General features: G+C 41.4%; 1 protein-coding gene across 14 annotated transcripts in view; it reads left to right on the top strand.

Annotated features, from left to right (window-relative positions):
• The window catches only part of TENM2 (teneurin transmembrane protein 2), a 1545179-nt gene that overhangs the window by 197916 nt on the left and 1332072 nt on the right, over window positions 1-15191 (top strand). For all 14 annotated transcript variants that reach the window (XM_072145937.1, XM_072145941.1, XM_072145939.1 and 11 more), the window contains one exon: window positions 8261-8377. The gene's annotated coding sequence lies outside the window, so the exon portion shown is untranslated. The remainder of the gene's footprint in view (window positions 1-8260; window positions 8378-15191) is intronic.

Below are 15191 nucleotides of genomic sequence, written 5' to 3'. Positions count from 1 at the left end.
AAAATGGCAAGATCCCCCCCAAAAATTTTTGTACAGGAGGTTTTAATTTTTTAAAATGTATGAAACCATTATAAAACCAAATATACAAATTTGGTATCCACGTAATTGTAGCGACCCAAAGAATAAAGTAGACCTGTCATTTGGTGCGCACAGTGAAAGCTGTAAAATCCAAGCCCATAAGAAAATGTTGCAAATGTGTGTTTTCACCATTTTCACTGCATTTGGAATTTTTTTCCCGCTTCCCAGTACACGGCATGGAATATTAAATACTTTCACTACGAAGTGCAATTTGTTATGCAGAAAATAAGCCATCACACAGTTCTTAATGTGTAAAAATAAAAAAAGTTAGATTTTTGAAGGTGGTAAGTGAAAAATGGAAGTGAAAAAATTAAAAAAAGCCCAGTCGTTAAGGGGTTAAACACATTAAAATGGATGATCATGGCCCAATCATCACATCACATAAGTAAAATATCAAGTGAGAATAGAAGTTTATCGGTCAGTAATAGAGAGAGAGCGAATCTATGAAATTGTTTGTAGATTCAGTACAAATCTGGCAATTTTTAGGGAACTTTTCTGATTCATTATGGATGAATCTTTCAAAATGGTTGCTAATACTGCCATTCATTCCAGCAATAAAAATAAAATTGCTTACATTTTATAAAATATTAGTTTTTATGATTTAAAAACCATTTTCCAAAAATTTCCCAAAAATTTTTTAAAAATTCCACGTGGGTTACTAGAGTCAAATCTTGGTTGATTTGCACATCCCTAGTCAATAATCTATATATAAATAAAAGCTAAAATACATACCGTACATTAATTTCACTATAGTACAGTTTACAGCTTTTTTCACAGTTTATTGACAATGTTCTCATTGGATTATGCCTCACATTTTAGTTTTAATAATTGTGTTCATCTTGAGGACCAAAGGAATAACTCCATTGACCTGGTTGCCAAAGTCAAAGATTGTCAATGAAGCTGAGAAAAAGGCAACTTAAGAAATCGCTTTTCAGAAGAAAATATTTCACTCCTGGAAGCTGAAACGGTTGTATGTTACTCAATGCCAGAAACATAACAGACACTGATTTGCAGTGATGAAGTTTCCGTGTGATTGTTGATTACAGCAATTTCTGCTACACTGTAGACTGGTAGAACGAATGCAATGTAATTTGCTATGAGCTAACACAAAAGAGTTGGCGAAGGAATGTGAAATAGTGAATCATAATTCTGGCATTATCTTTCCTCTAATACTGTATTCTGTTATCTTATGATTATCCATTATGTATGAATGACATAATGAACCTTTTAAGCCTGATAATGTTCACAGACATTATTTAATAATAGATTTGTATCCTTTTTGGAAATAACACCAATAAATAACATATAATAGATAAAGGTGTCATCTTCTACATTTAAAATTACCTATTTAAAATGAACATAGACCCAGAAATTCTCATTAAATACTTACGAGTCAAAGAAAAACTCTTTGTTATCTCCTCTCACCTTACAATTTGCCTTTAAAGCATACTGAAGAGACTGAATGATCAAAGGGTGAATAAATACCAAAGAAATTCACTGGGAAGCTAAGAAGTGTAAGGTGTTTAGAGAAAAGTCGACTAAATTTATATGGAGTGTACAATCCTCTGGAAAATTAACTAAGGCTGTGTTCAGCATTTTAATCTGCATATGTGTAGAAGGGATTACAATTCATTGGGAATTTAACTTCACTTTTGCAGGATATGACTATAAATCTGAAAAGGAAGACTCTTTAAAAACATATCTGATCTTATGAATGACCTCTGGATATCACCTTCAGGCACTGAAACCAAGCGAACAATAGGAATCCTGTGTGAATTATTCAACAGTACTCTTTTCTTCCAGGATCCTATTTAACACTGTAAAAAGCTCATTTAACTATATACACAGTGATATAAAAAAAAATATCCTCTTTAAAACTTAAGATTTGGAATATTATTAACATTATTAACTCATTTACTGCTCATTAAATCCTCAAAGGAGATTAATTTGGTCTCATATGAAAAATAACACTTAACAGATTCTTCTTTGTCATCATTTATTCAATATAAATAAACCAATGTGAAGACACCATGTGCGAATTATTGAGTGCACCTTGTCTGCTTCCATATCAGTTGAGAAGGTAATTGGAGGCAGGTGCAACTAATCAAGGATACTTGATTATTTAATCATCCAGAAATGAGATTTATTCCAAATAAAAGTAAAATCTTTGGCATTTTCTTGTAGAGGCTTCTATTGAAAATGATATAGGTTTGAGAATTATCATCAAACTTTGATTAATGCTAAAAACAAATATTTTAAAAACAACTGAGAATAATGAATCCCAACCCCAACAAGGAAGACCTCTGCTTGGTGCTGGCAAAGTCACCAGTGGCATTTAAACTAGTGCTGGCAACGCTGCACAGAGTCATTTGGGGGAGGGTTGTCACCTCTGATAATGCCATTGGGAGCAACTATCTTCTCCAGCTTAGTGCCAGTGGCATTTAATGAGTTAACGCCCGCGACCAGAACCTACACATTTCATTATAAACTCGAAATTTGCAGTAATCCCTACTGATTACTCAAGGAAAAATACAAAAAATGTTTGCTTCCATAGGGGTAATTTTTCATATCTTGTTGATCTGTTATTTGTACATCTAAGGTAGAAAGTTTGTCGCCGTATACATGTCCCAATAGACGGCAATAGCCACATGGAGTGCCACACGTGTGGCACCATACCGTTCCGTGCACAGGAGAAAGAACAAGAACAACTTTCTTTTCCCATGTGGTGTACATCCCTATGGAGAGGGGATAGGTCACCTAACCTAGCCTAACATGTATCTTTAGATTTGTTGTGAAATATTTGAACTATATTATGATATCTTTTGTTTTTGTTTATATATGCTATATTTTTTTCTTACTTTAATAAACAAAATGTTAATTTACTCAATGTTCTTACCTAATCTCATCATTCCCATTTCATCATTGAAGTCATAGTAAAATAAAGTAATATCAGGAAATATTGACAAAAGTTAACCATCCATTGTCAATGCATTAGGCAATTTTTAAATCTAAAAAGGAACATGAGGTGGCTTTTAAAGGATTTCAGTAATCAATACTTACACTCAAAGCCACAGCTGGAATGAAAAGAATACTCTTAATATCCAGTTTTAGGCGACATAAAATATTTTCTTCTTGCGCATTATTTTTTTATTAGATTAGCACATGCTGATTTATAAGTAGAAATGCAAATTTAATAGTTCTGACTGCAAATACAGTATATAACAACTAGATGACTACTGTACAATATCTCCATGGTGACTTTGAGGAGTGTGGCCAAGGTTCCTCGAGTTTAAGTGGTACCTTAAATAATATTTGCAACCTGTTGCGTGTTATTGTCTAATTTTGACTTTAAAACTTTAACTAAAACTTTAAAGGAAATATACAATCAAAATCAAGAATGACAAACGGGGGCAATCATAGATCCAGGCACTGTGACTGTGGTAAACTACTTATATTTGTTATCCATGGGCTCACTTCTTCTAAAATAAACTTTTTAAATTATGCTTACAAGCAGAGAGGACTTTGGGGAGGTGTTACCAATGTTACAGTGCGCAGGAGCATACATTATCTCTTTATACCCCTGCTCTCTCAGCATTCCCCTCCTCAATCCTCCTGTTGTATTCTCACAAAGTGGTAGGAGGGGTGGGAAATGCTTCTGCACAGTGTAAACCATTGCTACACCTATATGTGTCACAATCAAGTGGTTTTATTGGGACACTTTCGAGGTACAGTACAGGGTAGGATTTCACAACATTGTATTAAGTTAGCTCCATGGAATATTGCCCTTAACTTCAAGCTAGAATAAGGGGAAGACCAGTTTAAGTTTGTACAATATAAATTAAAAGAAGAATTTCATATGGAAAAAGACTGAGATGAGAATAAGTTTTTTCAACTTTCCTTTTACAAAACAAGAAAAGGGAATGGTTCTTTTGGTAATTTTGACAGTGAAAAAGTTAATATTAACAAATTGGATATACAACATTTTTGCACTGGGCAAAGATGTTATAAATAGAGATGGGCGAATTTTTCAAAATTCGATTCGACCAGGTCCGCCGAAATTTTGGAAAAAATTTGATTCCACCCAAATCGTATCATGTCGAATAACGTTAAAAATATGCATAGGGAGCATGGTTTGGTCTTCAAACAATGCTGTGTTTTAGTATGACATGCACATGACAGCCGCCGCTCTTCACTATTCACTAATCACTTCACTATTCAATTCCATGGGCACTTACAAGGGCCAACTTGACCAAATAAATGAAGTGGGAACACAGCCTGACAGGAAAAAGTCTGTGCCAGCTCAAAAGGGCTGAGCTGAGGGCCAAAATCCCACTATAACATCAAAGAGTGCACTCTTTTTACAATGACATGAAGTGATTCCATAGATTATGACAGAACCTGTTCTGTTAAACACGGATACATGTAGAAACCCCCCAAAAGAGTGCAGTGTCGGCAGTAATTCTGCATTGACATCACTGATCATTAGGCCCTTCATTTCATCCGTCAGTGTTCGCTTTCAATCGGGCAATAATCCATCAGTATTGCTAAAGCCAAAAACAAACAGGAGTGGATCCAAAACAGAGATGACCAGCAAATGGGATATTTGCATATCCTCTGCATTCTGCATTCACTGCTGAGGCTTTTCATTTCTTCTGACAAATAAAATGAAGAGGAAAACCAAACATAGTGGCAACATAGAGTGGTGGAGGGCTAAAACAGCATTATGGAAATCACAGGGTGTTCCAGGGAGACAACAGTCAGTTGGCAGCAGCATGAGTAGGCCACAATGTGACAAAATAAATTCTGGAGGTGGCAGCAAAATAGTAGGCCACAGGGTGGCACAATGACAGAGCATGGAGGTGGCAGCATCAGGAGGCCACAGAGTTGCACAATAACAGACTGTGAAGGTGCCAGGAGTAGCAGCAGTAGCATGAGGTCAGAGAGTGGCACAATGACAAATTCTGGAGCTGGCAGCAACATGGTAGGCCACAGAGTAGAAAAATGACAGTGTGGAGGTGCTGGCAGCAGCAGCAGGAGGTCAAAGAGTGGCACAATGACAGGGTGTGTAGGTGGCAGTACATGGTATGCCACAGAGTTGCACAATGACAGAATGTGGAGGTGGCGGCAGCAACAGTAGGTCAGAGAGTGGCCCAATGACAAATTCTGGAGGTGGCAGCAACATGGTAGGCCACAGTGTGGCACAATGATAGAGCATGGAGGTGGCAGCAGCAGGAGGCCACACAGTTTCACAATGACAGACTGTGAAGGTGAGGAGTAGCAGCAGTAGCATGAGGTCAGAGAGTGGCACAATGACAAATTCTGGAGCTGGCAGCAACATGGTAGGCCACAGTGTTGCACAATGACAGAGTGTGGAGGTGGCAGCAACAGCAGCAGCAGGAGGTCAGAGTGGCACAATGACAAAGTGTGGAGATGGCAGCAACATGGTAGGCTACAGAGTGGCACAATGACAGAGTGTGGAGGTGCCGGTAGAAGCAGGTCAGAAAGTGGCACAATGAAAAAGTGTGGATGTGCTGGCAGCAGCAGAAGGTAAGAAAGTGGCACAATGACAGAGTGTGGAGGTGGGTGACAATTCCAGTCCCTGGTAAAGATGGTGGGAGGCATATCGAGCAACTGGCAGCAGATGTGTGGCTTCAGGGTGGTGGAAGCATCAGAACAGTGGCTGAGGCAGGTAGTTAGAATCCAGACTCATTTCTCAACATTTGAAGGAGGTGTCATTGCTGATGTAATATGATGCATAAAGCATTGGTGTGTTGAAATCCTGGCGGAACACCATGCCTGATTCATCTTGATAAATCTCACTCTCTCTCTACATTACGGACAGGTGGGTTCTCCAAGGGGCAACTGTGGTCTCCACCGCACTGATCACCCGCTCTGATGCCACACTACAGGTTGGGCAGGACAGCTTCTCTACTGAAAACTCTGCAAGTTGCGGCCATACATCAAGTTTGACTGCCCAGTAGTCCAGGGGATCTTGTACCTGGGGTGGTAGAGTTCTGTCTAAGTATGCCACCACCTGCTGGTGCAGGATCTGCTCCATGTCCTGCGGCTGCTGCTGGTGGCGGCTACCCTCCTCACTAGGCAGGTGAAGGAAGCTGCCCATTAAGGACTCCAGACTTAAGCTGCTGCTGATGGAGCTGCTACTGCTCCTAACCCCATCTCCCCACAGCAGCAGTGGCAGTAGTACTCAAGCAATGACTTCCAGGAATACCTTAGTCAGAACTGACAGAGGATGGACATGGACAATGGCACACATCGTCAGCGGCCAACTGTGTGCACAGTATTTCTCTATAGTATGCCAGTTGTTCTTCCCTCTCCACCTCGGTTCGGCACTAGCCATTAGTTCTCTGAAGGGTGCAGAGTCCACGACTTAGAAAGGGGGGGATTTCAGTACCAACAACTTGGACAGGAGCAAGGTCAGTTTCTGCACCTTAGGATGGCTGGATGCATACAGTTGCCTCTTTGTAATTGCCTTGTGCAATGACTGCTGCTGCCATGCATAGCAAGGAACAGTAGCATCTGGACCAGGAGATGATGTCAAAGACAAACAGCTCCCTTCGGCAGAGGTTCTGGAGCCTTGACTGGCTGAAATGGCATGTGTGCCACTAGGTGCTGCTACTGTTACTGCGGCGGCAGGATGGACCACCACATCTGAGTCACGTTTCTCCCAGGCCATTGGATGGTAACGCTGCATGTGTTGATGCAGGGCCGTGGTGCTAACGTTAACTCCCTGGCCACGCTTCACTTTATGTCCGCAGATTCTACATATGCACAGGCTCAGCTCTATATATTCTATACATAACTCTAGCAACTATGTGGATTTGACATGGATTTCTTGATAACCACTTTATCAATAAAAAAAAAAAGCACTAGAAATGAGGAATATACAGAACCACAAGAACTGACACCCTGGCCTTTGAGAAAAAATCACTCCAGTTATTAAGCACAAGCAGATAGACACTGCAGACAGCACATGCACTGTGAAATGACAAGATTGAAAATGGCTCCCTGTTTTTAAGGGCTGTGACCTCACATAAGCCTGCTGGTCACTGATTGGCTAACACATGTGATCAAGAGTGTTCCTTTCTTCTTCCCAGAGTTCTCTGCCCCATGTGCCCCATCAAAGTTTTCCTGAAGTCCAGGAATGAATTCTGATTCTCTACTTATATAGTATATTGAATCAAGAGGATGTAATTATAGGAGAAGGGTAAGCATACCGATTTCTCGGGTTTCAAACAGAAGTGGGGGCCGTAAATTAAATCTATACAGAAAATTGATACACAGGACTTCTTTATAAAAATGAGCTCAAATTCTTTAGGTAGAAATACAGGCAGTTCCTGACTTATGGACAACCAATTTGCAGATACCCCTAATTACTGACTGACCTCTGTGCCTAAAATGACCTCTGGTGAAGCTCTCTGGATATTTTACTTTAGTCACAGACTGAGTTATGATTATAAAATATACAAATTTGACTTAAGAACAAACCTTTAGAATCTATCTTGCGCATAACCCTGGGGCTGTCTGTAATTGATTAGAGCACAAAAGATGTGGGAAGAGGGGTGAAAACGGTGAGGTAGGGATAAAAATAAAATTAAGAGGTTATGATAAAAGAAAACTGTATAAGTCATTCATGTGCTTGCTCTGCTTTTCTGTTTATTTTGATGCAAGGTTTTTCTTTTTTGCATGTATTTTATGTTTTGATATATATATCTCTCTTTTAGTATAACTTTTCGATTGTAGAATGATATCTGCCAGGGAGCTTTAGTAATAAAAAGCTCTGAATAAAATGATGATGATTCTAAAACCTCAGTAGACAATACATTCCTCACAAATATATCTTTTTATATGCTAGACGTTTTTTAATCCATATGCATATTTCTGTCCTTGTTCCATTAGTAGAGAATTGCTAAATCAGAAAGTGCACTTTTCAATTCTCTTTGGTTAATCTGACAAACTAATTCTAGTCCTATCACACAGAGAGAATGTGTATTCATCCAGCATTTGTTTTTGCACATCTACAAAGTTATCAGTTCTGGTTTTCATGTGATAATATATGAATAAAGAATATTAGCTTTAATATCTACTAAACAGATGATAATATTCATGGCTATGACTTTCCATTTTTGTGTAAATGTAATTTCTACACTATTTTCTTTTACAGACACTTTAAACCACGTGTAAAAGAAAGATTTTTCAGAAAATACTGATCTGTCTGCTTGGCTGATAAAACCTTCCCTCACTGGAAACCGTTGCGGTGGAAATCAGTACAGGATTTTTAGTAAGAATTTCCGAATTTTCTTATATTGATTTGTGCGGAGTCATCATGGTCTTTATGCTTCTACTTTTGAAGAATTAAGTCTATTAGAGCAGAGCTCACATAATTTTAAACCAGAAGCACATTTACTGTAAACTTCACATTTAATTCATTTTAGTTTATATGTGAACTTACCACACTACCTTAAAGGTGGAGGTTATTATTGACAAGATTGACCATGCAGAGGACAGTTGGAAACAATTTTGTCAGTGTTTTTTGTATTTAAAGTCTTATTGAGTTTACAGGTTAAAAATCCCAAAGAAATCACATTAATGGAGGGATACTAACATTCCTCCATCACAAAATTATAGATAGTACAAAATTTAATGTACATCATCACTTCTTGGGATGGAATGTATAAAAATGTCATATCTACTTAATTGTAACTTGTCAAACTCAAAAAGGACTTTATATTGATTAGTTATTCATTCCTCATGTTTCTTTATAGGAAAATAGCGGTTCTATAGCATTTCCTAAACACAGTTGGTGTATACCAGGGCTATTACTTCCTAAATATGGGGACAGGTGGGGTCTTTTCAAATCCTTGTGGTAATCAACCATTAGTATCTGTTACACCAATCTGCCTTGGAAGGGAATCTATCTAAAGAAGCATTTGGGGGGCATAAATCAGCTAAGGAGTTGAATAACCTTGAGGTAATGGTAAGGAAGCCTGCCAGATGGCTTTTATTAGTGTACATGACCATAAGATTGTACATTTCTGGTGACATTGTCTTGGACTAGATATTAGGGGTGTTAGCATGTAAGGTTTGAAATCTGGAGGTTCCATCTCATGTGCATCTTTCTAGTTTTTTTTTTCCTCATGGGCCAGGCATTGAAAGGTTGTATTAGTTAAATATTTAGGGTTTTTTTGTTCTTTTTTTCAAATCTACTCCCATTTTTGCATATAAGAGAATTTTATTGCTTAGTATATTCTATAGGAAAGCTAAATCTTTTTATCATCTTTCATAGATTGTAGGAATCTTAAAATTAATTTAGCAACGTCTGGAGGTATAGATGAGGTGCTTTGTAGAAGGTTATGGATTTTCAAAATTTATACAAGTTTTGACCCATATGTTTTATTTTACCATTTATTAAAGCACATTATTTCAGTTGCTGACAGAATGTGCTATATATAATTATTTCCCTGAGTAGACAGCAATACATGTGCTGGCCTTACTACGCTGTAGATGGGATAGTGGAATCTGGTATAAAGGGTAGGTTTTAGGTTCTCGGGTATATACCTTCATTTTGTTCCAACCTATATATGCATCTTAGAGGATATAATATTTGGTAGGAGGTAGTTTCTGTGCCACATTAGGGTAATCCGGCAATAATCCAGTGGAAAGTTTCTGTTAAGGTGGTATTTCATTGTTTCGTCTTTGCTTGATTCCACCAGAAGCATGCTTCTTGCAGCATGGCTCCATAATAGTACTGTAGTATTTTATATCACTGTACAGGCAGTCCCCGGGTTATGTACAGGATAGGTTCTGTAGGTTTGTTCTTAAGTTTAATTTGCATGTAAGTCAGAACTTTATACCAAACTTTTTTTGGTCTCTGTGACAATTTGAAAAATGTTGGATTGTCATAAGAACCAGGATTAACAATAAAGCTTCATTACAGACACCTTTGATAATTGTTATAGCTGTTTATTGTAGTCTGAGGCTAAAGTACAGTAAATTACCACATCCAGAGGGCTGTAAGCGGGTTGTTCTTAAGTAGGGGACAGGCCCCAAATTTCTGCTTTTATAGAAAAAAAATATTGGTAAAGTATTGGTAAAATAAATGTGTCTTTTAAAATATGCAATTATTTGTATCAAGCTTTTAAGTTAAATATATATTTAAGAATTTGAATGTGTTGGGACTTCCTGATTGATACACTTTACTCTATGACATGCCTCATGTACCAAAAAAAACATGATCTACAGTAAGTAGCTCTTCAATATAGTTTTAAATTGTCATAGTGAAACATTTTTTATTTGGAATTTTTTTTTCTAAATCAGCAAAACTTATTTAGAGTGGGATAACCCAAATAACACTTATCTTATGTACAGTATTAGCTTACCAAAGTGGAGTAGCATTAGACAGATCCTATTTATAATAAAGGCGGCCCCTTGTTGTATAGTTCGATTGTCTTTTACAGTCTCTACGACATGTACTACGGTACATGTAATTTTATACCAAGCCTGACGAAGGCCCCGGTACGGAGCCGAAATGCGTAGCTGTACCTTTAAATAAAAGCATCTTCGGATATACCCTGTCTTTCGAGTGATAACGGCATCAGTCCACCACGCGATTCAGGTCTTTGTGCATACAGTCTCTACGAGGCAAGGGTCAAAAAAATTGTACCACTTTACCAAAAATTGCATGAGAAGCCACAAAAGATGTAATAATGGATTTTATGTTAGTAAAATGAGAATTAGTTTTTCTACCAAAATCTGCATTAATCTGTATTGTGCAAACTACATGTTTAATTGATACTGATAATTGAAAATGATAATATTTTAATAGGGTTGTAAGTAGACTTTAGGAAATGACACAAAGGACTAGGTCTTTACTTCAGAGATATGCTAAAAGCAGATAATTGAGAGCAAGAAGAAACATTTATCAGAGATATGTTTGCTAAAGTTACACAATCTTGATGCATCATAATTAGAGATGAGCGAACATGCTCGTCCGAGCTTGATGCTCGGTCGAGCATTAGGGTACTCGAAACTGCTCGTTACTCGGACGAATACTTCGCCCGCTCGAGAAAATGGCAGCTCCCGCCGTTTTGCTTTTTGGCGGCCAGAAACAGAGCCAATCACAAGCCAGGAGACTCTGCACTCCACCCAGCATGACGTGGTACCCTTACACGTCGATAGCAGTGGTTGGCTGGCCAGATCAGGTGACCCTGGGATAGACTAGCCGCTGGCCGCGCTGCTCGGATCATTCTGTCTCTGGATGCCGCTAGGGAGAGAGCTGCTGCTGGTCAGGGAAAGCGTTAGGGTGTTCTATTAGCTTACTGTTAGGCAGGAGTGATTCTCAAAGAACCCAACAGCCCTTCTTAGGGCTACAATAACGTTCTACTTTTTTTATTTTAATTTGCATCTTTTACCATTTTGTGAGGAATTAGCAGGGGGACTTGCTACCGTTGTGTTTAGCTCTTAGTGGCACACATATCCATAGCAAAGACCGAAGTGGGAAAATTCAGTAGGGGTTGGATTTCTATTAGGCAATAACTCAGTGTCATCTCATCTGGCATAGTGTGCTTCCTTTGATACTTGGCTAGAAAATAGCCATAGGAGAATACAAACAGCTTCTTGAAGCCTACAGTAGCGTTCTATATATTTGATTTCTGGTTGATCTGCTGGTGGCTGTAGTTTCTGCAGTGCATGTACTTGCCAATTCTGAGCAATTTGTAGTGAGACTTGCGACCGCTGTGTTCTGCGCTTAGTGGCGCACATATCCATAGCAAAGGCCGAAGTGGCAAAATTCAGTAGGGGTTGGATTTCTATTAGGCAATAACTCAGTGTCATCTCATCTGGCATAGTAGTGTGCTTCCTTTGATACTTGGCTAGAAAATAGCCATAGGAGAATACAAACAGCTTCTTGAAGCCTACAGTAGCGTTCTATATATTTGATTTCTGGTTGATCTGCTGGTGGCTGTAGTTTCTGCAGTGCATGTACTTGCCAATTCTGAGCAATTTGTAGTGAGACTTGCGACCGCTGTGTTCTGCGCTTAGTGGCGCACATATCCATAGCAAAGGCCGAAGTGGCAAAATTCAGTAGGGGTTGGATTTCTATTAGGCAATAACTCAGTGTCATCTCATCTGGCATAGTAGTGTGCTTCCTTTGATACTTGGCTAGAAAATAGCCATAGGAGAATACAAACAGCTTCTTGAAGCCTACAGTAGCGTTCTATATATTTGATTTCTGGTTGATCTGCTGGTGGCTGTAGTTTCTGCAGTGCATGTACTTGCCAATTCTGAGCAATTTGTAGTGAGACTTGCGACCGCTGTGTTCTGCGCTTAGTGGCGCACATATCCATAGCAAAGGCCGAAGTGGCAAAATTCAGTAGGGGTTGGATTTCTATTAGGCAATAACTCAGTGTCATCTCATCTGGCATAGTAGTGTGCTTCCTTTGATACTTGGCTAGAAAATAGCCATAGGAGAATACAAACAGCTTCTTGAAGCCTACAGTAGCGTTCTATATATTTGATTTCTGGTTGATCTGCTGGTGGCTGTAGTTTCTGCAGTGCATGTACTTGCCAATTCTGAGCAATTTGTAGTGAGACTTGCGACCGCTGTGTTCTGCGCTTAGTGGCGCACATATCCATAGCAAAGGCCGAAGTGGCAAAATTCAGTAGGGGTTGGATTTCTATTAGGCACTAACTCAGTGTCATCTCATCTGGCATAGTAGTGTGCTTCCTTTGATACTTGGCTAGAAAATAGCCATAGCAATAGGATAGGATTGTTTGGTTTTAAAAACTCAAAAAAAAACAAAAAACACAAAAAAAAAAAAAAAACACAAAAAAACACAAAAAAAAACAAAAAGAAGTAAAAAAAAAAAAAAAAGTTATAACTCTCATTTTAAAAATGTTTAACCCGAGGGCTAGGGGTAGAGGACGAGGGCGGGGACGTGGGCGTCCAACTACTGCAGGGGTCAGAGGCCGTGGTCCTGGGCGGGGTGAGACACCACCTGCTGATGAGGGAGCAGGGGAACGCCGCAGAGCTACACTCCCTAGGTTCATGTCTGAAGTTACTGGGACTCGTGGTAGAGCACTGTTGAGGCCAGAACAGTGCGAACAGGTGATGTCGTGGATTGCTGACAATGCTTCGAGCAATTTGTCCACCACCAGTCAGTCTTCCACGCAGTCCACCCATGTCACCGAAATCCCCACTCCTCCAGCTCCTGCACCTCAGCCTCCTCCCCCCCAGTCTGCCCCCTCCCAGGAAAATTTGGCATTTGAACCGGCATACTCTGAGGAACTGTTTTCTGGACCCTTCCCACAGTCACAAACCACTTGTCCGGTTGCTGCTGAGCAATTTTCCGATGCCCAGGTTTTCCACCAGTCACAGTCTGTGGGTGATGATGACCTTCTTGACGTAGTGGAAGTGTGTAAAGAGGTGTCCGACGATGAGGAGACACGGTTGTCAGACAGTGGGGAAGTTGTTGTCAGGGCAGGAAGTCCGAGGGGGGAGCAGACTGAGGGATCGGAGGATGATGAGGTGACAGACCCAAGCTGGGTTGAGAGGCCGGGTGAACACAGTGCTTCTGAGACGGAGGAGAGTCCTCGACCTGAACAGGTTGGAAGAGGCAGTGGTGGGGCCAGACGGAGAGGCAGGGCCAGAGCTGGTGCATCAGCGCCACTGTCAACTAGTGAAGCTCCCGTGGTGAGGGCTCTTGCGGCGAGGGCTAGATCTTCAGAAGTGTGGAGGTTCTTTAAGGAAACACCGGATGACCGACGGACTGTGGTGTGCAACATTTGCCAAACCAGGCTCAGCAGGGGTTCCACCACTACTAGCTTAACTACCACCAGTATGCGCAGGCATATGAATGCTAAGCACCCCACTCAGTGGCAACAAGCCCGTTCACCTCCGGCCGTGCACACCACTGCTCCTTCCCCTGTGTCAGCTGCTAGTCAGCCCCCTGCCCAGGACCCTGGCACAAAAACCCCATCGTCGCCTCCACGATCCTCCACAGCATCCACCAGCGTTCAGCTCTCCATACCCCAGACGCTGGAGCGGAAACGCAAATATAGTGCAACCCACCCGCACGCCCAAGCCCTTAATGTGCACATCTCCAGATTGCTTAGCCTGGAGATGCTGCCCTATAGGCTAGTAGAGACCGAGGCCTTTCGCAACCTCATGGCGGCGGCCGCCCCTCGGTATTCGGTCCCCAGCCGCCACTACTTTTCCCGATGTGCCGTCCCAGCCCTGCACCAGCACGTGTCAGACAACATCATCCGTGCCCTGACCAACGCCGTTTCTGACAAGGTCCACCTGACCACGGACACGTGGACGAGTGCTGCCGGGCAGGGCCACTATATATCGCTGACGGCACATTGGGTTAACTTGGTGGAGGCTGGGACCGAGTCTGACCCTGGGGCTGCTCATATACTGCCGACGCCGAGGATTGCGGGGCCTACCTCGGTCCAGGTGTTTCAGGCCTACTATGCCTCCTCCTCCTCCCACCCCTCCTCCACCTCCTCCTCCGAACTACCATCCGTGGGCACGGCGCCATCAGTCGGTAGCTCTAGGCACAGCAGCAGTGCCGTCGCTAAGCGACAGCAGGCGGTGCTCAAACTGCTGAGCCTAGGCGACAAAAGGCACACCGCCCAAGAGCTATTACAGGGCATCACGGTGCAGACTGATCTGTGGCTGGCACCGCTGAACCTCAAGCCGGGAATGGTTGTGTGTGACAACGGCCGTAACCTGGTGGCGGCTCTGCAACTCGGCAGACTGACACATGTGCCATGCCTGGCCCATGTGTTAAATCTGATAGTGCAGCGTTTCCTCAAGACATACCCCAATCTGTCTGATTTGCTCACGAAGGTGCGCCGCATCTGTGCGCATTTCAGGAAGTCCAGCCCAGATGCTGCCACTCTCAGGGCAGCGCAGCGCCGCCTCCAACTGCCCGCTCACCGACTGTTGTGCGACGTGCCCACGAGGTGGAATTCAACACTGACCATGTTATCCAGAGTTTACCAGCAGCGCAGAGCGATTGTAGACTGCCAGATGTCAACTTCCACCAGAACTGGTAGTCAGTTCAGTCAGCTTCCTCAAGTCTACAATGAGG

Source organism: Engystomops pustulosus, chromosome 4, assembly GCF_040894005.1.
Source record: "Engystomops pustulosus chromosome 4, aEngPut4.maternal, whole genome shotgun sequence".
NCBI classification, from domain to species: Eukaryota; Metazoa; Chordata; class Amphibia; order Anura; family Leptodactylidae; genus Engystomops; species Engystomops pustulosus.
Note: the sequence above shows the minus strand (reverse complement) of the source record. Positions and strands in the feature narration are given on the sequence as shown.